The sequence below is a fragment of the Lampetra planeri genome, chromosome 42, assembly GCF_965212315.1.
Source record: "Lampetra planeri chromosome 42, kcLamPlan1.2.h2, whole genome shotgun sequence".
Taxonomy (NCBI): Eukaryota; Metazoa; Chordata; class Hyperoartia; order Petromyzontiformes; family Petromyzontidae; genus Lampetra; species Lampetra planeri.
In genome coordinates this window covers 9,398,951-9,408,705 of record NC_136148.1, presented here as the reverse complement: position 1 = coordinate 9,408,705, position 9,755 = coordinate 9,398,951, and positions in this window count along the sequence as shown.

The window sequence follows — 9,755 nt, the reverse complement described above, 5'->3', positions numbered from 1 at the left end:
TCGGTTCTAAATAGAAGATAATAGCTCAGTGGGCTTAACCTGGTAAAATCAAACAAAGTGTTGCTATTTTAGTGATTTACTTACGTTTCCTATACTTTGCATTCCTGTCGTATTTCTGTATTGTTCGTTGTAACGCTCTGACCCGCACCTACTGGATATCTGTGAAAAGGGCTTTGTAGCTCATCGGATTCCTCCAGTAGAAATACATATTCTGATTTAGTGTGCATGGCGCTCCAATTGCCAACGCAGTTGTGACGACGTAGCCACGAGAGGGCGACACAGACCAACAAGACTGCATACGAATCGAGACCCAGACACCGCACCTGCCTTTCACATACCTCTTCCTCTAAGACACCGATGGGACCATTAACCACGACAGAACACCAACAGGCCCATGCGCACATCTCCATCAGTTGGACAATCTGAGACGAGCCACGGTGGTGCGATTGTGGCCATGCAACCCAAACTACGGGTCGCATCGTCAACCCCTGCAGTGTGAGGTATTTCAACGAGGGTGGGGGACACGAACTCTCTCTGCCTGGCAACAAAACTGACACCTTTTTTTACGAGGAGTCATGTTTGCATAGACCACAATACCTGATAAAAGGGTAAAAAAACAATTATATGTTTTACTGGCAAATGAGGTTCCAATGGTCTCTCTGCCTGCTGCAGCCCCCTCGTCGTGACCAGCAGGAGAGCTCGACATTGGCAGCTCGCTCCTGAACAGCTGCTGTCGCCATAGTACACGCGAATAGAACGATACAGTCCTAATCATTCTTGATTTGAAGCTTTCGTGACTGCAGGAATCCATACTCGTTGGTTCTTTCAGTAAAGTCACGTAGGTAGAAAAATAAATACAATTAAATAAAAAATAATATATCACGGCGTTCCAGCTGGTTCAGCTGGTTCAGCAGCTCCACTGCTGGATTATTTTTTTCCGCCTGGGGACGACCGCTTGTGTTGCGATCGAAACGTCGTGATCTCTTCTTTTTTGTTTTATTTTACTTATTTTTCTACTTACGTGACTTTACCGACAACCAAAGAGTATAGCCCAAATCATGATCGTCGTGGAGAATTTCATTCCAAATATAAATCAGCGATTCCGCCTCCTCCTCCACATATCAACAACAAAATACTTTTACATATCCCATGAGCCCCACGGCGTTCTGCGAATTCACAATTCCAGCAGCAGCATCGGTTCAACACACACTCTGGACTGGTTTAAACATATAGGGGCCGTCTATAAATGACGTCACGCGATTTTGGCCGATTTTTGACCCCCCCCCCTCGTCACACGGCGTCACAAAAAGTCAGACCTCCCTCAAATATGACGTCACAAAGCTCTGCCCCCCTCCCAAAACCATATTTCCATTTTGAAAATAAAACATGCTTTACATCACTTTAAACTATTGTCATTGTAGTGCGTATTTAATGTGGCACTGCACTCTGATATTGTAGGAGAAAACATGTATTACAAAGGCGTTGGAAAGCTGAAATTTAGCATAAAATGCACTTGAAAAATATTAATCGTCTATCTAAAACTGCAGATGTTCAGAATATGATATTGAAATTCTGTTATAATTATCAAAAATTCAAAGTAATTATAACTATAAAAAATTTCTTTAAACTTTGTAGAACGAAGCAAAATGGAGAGTACAATTATAACAATCACATATTCATTCCACAGAATGCAAAGCCCTGGTAAAATCATTAGAATCAAAATGTTTAATAACAATCATTAAAAAAACCTGCTAAATTTATGCTTCTCCATTCTTCCATGGAAAAGCAAAATGCTCTTTCATGGAATTAATAGAGAGAGCATGGATGTCTTCATCATGTGGAATGGATATTCCATTCAGATCAAGCTCTTTTTCGTCTATCCAATCTGCACTCTCTCCATTTTCTTCATTCGCGATAACAACCATTAGTTCACGTTGCCGACGTGCTGCGACTCTCTATGGCCTGATGCGTTTGGGCGGAATAATAATTATATCATGGATTCCTGCTTGTGTGTTACAGAATGGCTGCACAGCATGACTAACGACGCGAAGTATTGTGACATTGCTTGCAAATCCTACCGCTAAGCACGGATTGTATTGACGGACAGTACAAGTCATATGGAATCGACCGATAAGGATTATGAAGAGCGAGGAAGGATGTCAGCCACTTTCAAACTTTGTGCTGCTGCAAACAGAGATGGCAATTTACGAGATGCTCCGTCTGTTGTCCTTCTGGAATTTTTAGACCTTCGCTTGTTTGAACAACTGGTAAAGGAGGAGGAAGACATCTGTCTGTTGCCACACTAAAACAGGAGCTTCTTGGTTTCAAACAGCACTTGTTGTCGGTGCATTGTACAATCTGTGTCAAGTGTTGGCTTTGGTCGTACGTGGACGTTGTACCATCTCTGATCTCTGGACAAGAGGTTTTGTTCCAGGAGCTCAGACTCTGTTGGCTCGATGTCTTCACGCGTTTTTAATATAACGACTGCATAACATTTGTATTTGCACTTCCTTTTCCTGACGAAGTATTATTCTCTATAAAAGTGTGACGTAGGTTGACTTCCGGTTTTCATGTTAAACATTAAATATAATCTATGCTATGTGTAAAAGGTGACCTTAATAAATTTAAATAATCAAAAAGTTAATAATGAAAATTTATAAAAATTCATGTTGTAACAATTATATTTCCTTTAAACCTATCTACGTGACTTTACCGAAAGACCCAAGAACATGAATTCCTGCAGTCACGAAAGCTTTAAGTCAATTCTATTCAATTAAGTAGAACGTGTTGTTTATACTTTTTTGGTTCTCTCGGTAAAGTCACGTAGGTAGAAATAAAATAAAACAAATCACGACGTTTCAATCGCAATACAATCAATGCTCATCAGGTGGGACAACCGCAGCAAGAAAATGCTGAAGTCGGCGGGAGAGCTGCCGTGGCAAGAGATTATATAGGTAAGAAAGGGGGAGAGAGGGGGGGGGAGAGAGAGAGGGGGGTGGGGTGGGGTGGGGGGTGGGGTAGGGGGTGGGTTGGGGGGTGGGGTGGGGGTGGGGTGGGGGGTGGTGTAGGGGGCGGGGTAGGGCGCGGGGCGCGTGAGGCTGGGGGGGACGTGGGCGGGGCTAGCAGTGGGAATCTGGGGAAGAACAGATAAACAGGGCCCTGCGGGGTGGGCTGGTAGGAACGAACAATTGAATGGCTATAATAAAATGAAATGGCAAAAAATAGCCGCCAATAAGTGGATGCCCCGTGGCCCCGCCCTCCACCCGCGTAACCCCGCCCCGGTCACCCGTGGCCCCGCCCCATCTCGGTGTCCCCGCCCCAGCTCTTTGCCCCACCCCTTACCGCCGTAACCCCGCCCCAACCCCGCGTAGCCCCGGCCTCCACCTCGTGCCCACGCCCCCTGCCGCCGTTGCCCCGTCCAGCCTCATGTAGCCCCGCCCCCTGCCGCTGTAGCCCCGCCCAATACACCCCTAGCGGGGGAGAGATTCCCAGGCCTGGCTCTAGGCTGGAAAGCCGCCGACGAGGAGGGGGTAGGGAGTTGTTTTTAACGTAAAAGCTTTAAATGTAAATGTTTCTATTAAAAGACATCAGGGAATGTAACATTGTTAAACATTAACTCCCTTTCACACACGCGGGGGTACGATACGAAGGGAAAGTTTGAGGCCTAGGTCTAGGCTTTAGGCCCAGCTGTAGGCTTTAGGGCGCCATGAGTTAATTTTTAATTTACCTGTTTTAATTATTTATGTAAAAGCTTTAAATTTAAATGTTTCTATTTAAAAGCATCAGGGAATGTAACATTGTTAAACATTAACTCCCTTGCACACACGCGGGGGAACGATACGAAGGGAGAGTTTGAGGCGTTGTTCGAGGCTTGAGGCCTAGCTGTAGGCTTTAGGCCGCCGTGAGTTAATTTTTAATTTAAATGTTTTTATTATTTATGTAAAAGGCTTCTATTTATGTAAAAGGCTTCTGCAAAGGACTAGGCACAAGAGAAGCAATCTTCTGTCTACAGATACTACTACAGCGATGCTACGAACATCAGAAAGAAGTGTACATCTGCTTCATAGATTACGAGAAAGCCTTTGACTCAGCCGACCACGACCGACTAGCAGCTCTATTAAAACAACTGGGACTAGATAAAAACGACATCAACTTCATCATTGCTCTTTATTGGAAGCAAACAGCCCAACTCCGATATGACAATGAATTGACAGACCCAACACCAATACAAAAAGGTGTACGACAAGGCTGCCCACTTTCACCCAGTCTTTTCAACATCTACTCGGAGCAGATTTTTGATCGAACACTAGCAGATAAAAACATTGGTATTAAAGTCAATGGACAATACATCAACAACATCAGGTATGCCGACGACACTGCACTGCTGGCCGATTCGGAACAAGACCTACAACAAATCTTGGACGAGGTTGCCACAGAGAGTCAAATATGGGGCTTACGAATTAATAAAAAGAAAACAAAGGTTATGAAGGTCAGCCGAACTACAAGCGAAATAACAATGAAGCTTGGTAGCGAAAAATTGGAACAAGTACACCGATTTAAATACCTTGGTGTAATCATTGACGATCAGTTGAACCATGAAGTCGAAATCAAGAGCAGAATTGAACAAGCAAGGCAAGCATTTATTAAATGGAAAACACTCCTTGCAGACCGCAACTTGAGTACATCACTGAAACTGCGCACACTGAAATGCTACATCTGGTCAATTTTGCTGTACGGAGTAGAGACGTGGACACTGACAACAACAGCAACAAAAAGGCTCGAAGCTTTCGAGATGTGGCTGTATCGAAGAATGCTGAAAATCCCATGGACAGCCAAAACCACCAATACACAAGTTCTGCAAGATATGGGCACTGACAGGCAACTGCTGAAGACCATCATTAGCAGGAAGTGTTACTACCTAGGCCACATTGCCCGAAACGACCACAAATACCAGCTATTAAAGCTAATCCTGGAAGGAAAAATCGAAGGGAAAAAACGACCAGGACGGCCAAAAACGACATGGCTCAGTAACATCAAAACATGGCTACAATTAACAACAGCACAAACTCTACACGCCGTGCTAGACCGGGACCAATATCATCGTGAAGTCGCACACGCCGTTAGGCAGCACTAAAGAAGAAGATGTAAAAGCTTTAAATTTAAATGTTTCTATTTAAAAGCATCAAGGAATTTAACATTGTTAAACATTAACTCCCTTGCACACACGCGGGGGTACGATACGAAGGGAGACTTTGAGGTCTAGTTCTAGGCTTTAGGCCTAGCTGTAGGCTTTAGGGCGCTGTGAGTGTTTTATTTAATTTCAAAGTTTTAATTAAAAGCTATCTCAGGGAATTATAAGGGAATGTTACACGTGTTTAGCCAGGAAAGCCTCATTAGTTTAAATGTTTTAATTAAAAGCTCTCTGAGGGAATTATAAGGGAATGTTACACTTGTTTAGCCAGGAAAGCCTCACAGAGTCTAAAGGTTTTTGTAGGATCATGCCAAGTGTTTGCAGTAGGGGGCGATGTTGCTACATGGACGGACGGACGGACAAACGGACGGACGATATAATCTATTGTAGGCTGGTCCACTTCGTTCCTACCAGTAAAATGTGCCAGTAAACCGGCAGGTAATGATGGAAACAACAACAAGTTAAGGCATTACCTGGTTGATATGATCCTTCCAATGATTGTTCAATTTGTATCCATCTTCTCGGTTGAAGTTTGTCTATGTTTATATATCTGGATGGCTTCATAAACAAACCTTTAATATCATCTTCTTGGTTCTTTCGGTAAAGTCACGTAGAAGATAAATAATAAAATAAAATAAATAAAAAATACAAATAATTATCGCGACGTTTCGGCCACAATGCAAGCAGCCGTCCTCAGGTGACGACCAGGTCTGTCGGGGAGACAGCGTCTGAATGAACACCACCCCACTTGGAGCGTATATTTAAGCTGGGTTGGAAGGGGGGAAGGGCGCCTTGACAAAATAATTTGCATATCAAGAGAAATGTAGCATATTTATGGGAAATGCAGATATGTGATTAGTACTACTTGTGAAATGCGTAGGAGGTGGGCGGGGGGTTTCAAAGTCATATTATGCCCGTGCATTATGCAGGATTAGCAGCATCAAAGGGAGGGAATAAGGGTAGCATTAATAAAGGGAAGGAATGTTAATAGTATGTAGCTGCAGTAACTAAACAACCACGTAAAAAACGAAAGTATAAACTACATAGTATCATCAGTATACGAAATATACTCTCCAATAAGTAAGTAATACATTACAATTTTACGTCGCAAAAAATATAATATACTTCCAGCTAAACTTTTTCCCCCTTACATCACACGGGTCTACCCCGTACTATATGCTGCCATAGACAAACCCAACATTAAATTATATACTGTATTACTATACATCACCTTAGAATAATACATAGTGTAATTTTATACTATGTATTATTCTATCCACCCTACTGTATATTACACTGCTGTATATTCACTATACAATTACGATACTATATATTGCCTTATACATTGTATTAAACATTACAATTTTATACTATTTATTATTATACAATTTGCTATACACTATACCATTGACCGTCGATTGAAAGATACTAAGAGGAAGCAACGAAATATGTCAATGGGAGAGTGGTAGTAGGAGACTTGCAGCGGAGCAAAGAATCCATTCCCTGCGGAGAATACAAGATATATAGTCAATGCCAGTGAGCGGACTGCGGTCTGAAAGTCACCGTAAACGTCAACACAATCAGTTAAGATCCGAAATGGTTTATTACGTTCTTCCAATGATTGCTGAGCCAGAATCCATCTTCTCGGTTGAAATTGTCTCTGTGTTTGTATATGTGGATCGCCTCATGAACGAATCTCTCATGGTAGCCAGATGGCTTGCAGAGAACCTCTGTTTTGGAGAAGTCAATGTCACCTTTAATAGTATGAAGGTTTGCAGAGTACCTTGGTCTCGGAAAAAACAATATCATGCGAGCCCACAGCGCTATAACAGTGGTCAGCTACGGCAGAGGTATTGGTTCTGCCATGTTTCAGATCTGCCTTGTGTTCGCGAACATGGTCCGAGACATGTCGTTTCGTTTCCCTAATGTAACTGCTACCGCAGGTACAACTCAAGTTTGTTGTTTATATTTATTAAAAGTTGCACATTTTTATGTGACGTCACATTTCTCAAACCCCCTCCCCCCCTCGTCACAAATCGTCACAAATGTCTGACCCCCCTCCCCCCTAGGTGCGTGACGTCATTTATGGACGGCCCCTGAGTGTCTCATCAGCAGTCAGGTTCGCGTGAACCAATGCTGTCGACCTGCCAGCAGCTTATTGGCAAGGTCCCCCTCTTGATAGATGTGGGTGCGAGCTAGACCCATCACTATGTAAAAGGCAACACTACCGGCTTCGCCCGAGACTTGGATTCTTGTCTTGGATTACCATAACACACGGCCTACGCGGAGGGTGGGGGGGATGCGTGATGTCAGCAGGCACACTGCGTGATGCTGCCGCATGCGGGTGACATCACAGATGTGACGTCACTGCTCACTTGCCGTGCAAAATATATGCATTATTGCGCCCCCCCCACAAAAAAAAAAAAGTCTATTTTTATAATTTTTGCATGGTGTACAGTCTGGAAAGTACCCACATGGCAAATTTCAATTTTGTTGCATGTCGGGAAGTACGCTAAACATTTTGAACAGACACACATTCACAAACTTCCCTTTTATATAGATGTAGTGGTGGTATTGACGTGCGCCGACTGTGACAGTGATGGATCACGGGGCGGCGCGGGGTGCGGGGTTGGGCACGCGTTGTGGGCGTGGTGTGGACGCGCGCGCCGGGAGTGACAGATGACGGGGCGGCGCGGCGTGGGTGGTGAGGCACGATGAGATGTGGGAAAAGAGGATCGTAGCCAGCGCCCAGCGATTGGTCGAATAAGTGGGTGCTCGCAGCGACGTCCGCAGGTGGGGTATAAAGGGGGACGCGCGAGAGCACTCGGGGAGAGTTACCCAGTTGAAGACCCGAAGACGGAGCTGAAGACCTAGTGCCCCGAGACCCCTAGTCCCGCCGTCCTTGTGGGGACCGGGGCCCTGTGTGGCTCGGAGGCGAGGCTGTGGGACCCGGGGTCCGACGCCCCCGTGGGTCGGGCTGGGGACCCACAGTCGAGACGGATACCCCGGGCAGGGAGTGTCCCGAGTAGCTCAGTGGCGTTAGTCGCCGAGTAGCTAAGTGGATGTTGGTCATCCGAGTAGCTCAGTGGCGTTAGTCGCCGAGTAGCTAAGTGGGTGTTTGTCACCCGAGATACTAAGTGGATGTTGGTCATCCGAGTAGCTCAGTGGGCGTTAGTCGCCAAGTAGCTAAGTGGGTGTTTGTCACCCGAGATACTAAGTGGGTGTTTGTCACCCGAGATACTAAGTGGGTGTTTGTCACCCGAGATACAAAGTAGGTGTTAGTCACCTGTGAACGAGTTTGATAAAATAAAGAGTGTGTTACCCGTGAAGTCGTCTCCCGCCGAGTTACTACATTACATATACAATAGATATATGCGCATGCAATGAATACTGTGGGGCCTGACCACTGTTGCACTACAGGCCTCGGTACAAGTCGCATTGTCGTCCTGCTGTGACCCGGACATGCGGCAACGCCACCTCGAGAGAAAGGGTTCCCCGCTGCAGGGCTGATCGCCGGAGGCTGAGAAATACGTCAGGGTTTTGTGATCTACAGTGGTGAGGGGCCGTCCATAAATGACGTCACGCACCTAGGGGGGGAGGGGGTCAGACATTTGTGATGATGTGTGACATGAGGGGGGAGGGAGGTTTGAGAAATGTGACGTCACATCAAAATTCGCAACTTTAAATAAATATAGATAACACGTTCTACTTAATTAAATTGACTTTTTCATAAATGTTTTGTCCTACAACATCAGAGTGCAGCGCCACATTAAATATTACTACAATGACAATAGTGGAAAGTGATTTAAAGCATGAAATATGGTTTTGGGGAGGGGGGGGGGCAGAGCTTTGTGACGTCATATTTGAGGGGGGGGTCTGACTTTTTGTGACGCCGTGTGACGAGGGGGGGGGGGGGTCAAAAATCGTCCAAAATCGCATGACGTAATTTATGGACGGCCCCTAACACTGGTAACCCCTATTAGGATCATAGCTGTCAACCCATACGGTTTACTCGTATTCTTGTCGAGGGAAACTGAGTTGTCAGGCCCATTCGGCGTACAGCCGCCGTGTCAATACGGGCAAAACAATGTTTTCGTGTCTATTTGTTTGTGTTTCTCCCTCGTGATGGGACGTTGTAGGATGAACGCTGAGATGTATAAGGGCACGGGGTGACCAATAGGGTCTGAAATGGTCTGTAATCAGCTAGGCAGCACTGATAAGGGGTTGACAGTAATGTGGGAGGTTTAGTAAAATCTACACCATGTCCCCCATTCAATCGACCGTTTATGCTTTTGTAGAGTACAACTCTAGTAGAGAGAGAGCGAGTACAAGTTTACTATAGAGGACTACTTTAGTAGTAAACTGGTGTAGAGGACTACTTTAGTAGTAAACTGGTGTGGAGGACTACTTTAGTAGTAAACTGGTGTGGAGGACTACTTTAGTAGTAAACTGGTGTGGAGGACTACTTTAGTAGTAAACTGGTGTGGAGGACTACTTTAGTAGTAAACTGGTGTGGAGGACTACTTTAGTAGTAAACTGGTGTGGAGGACTACTTTAGTAGTAA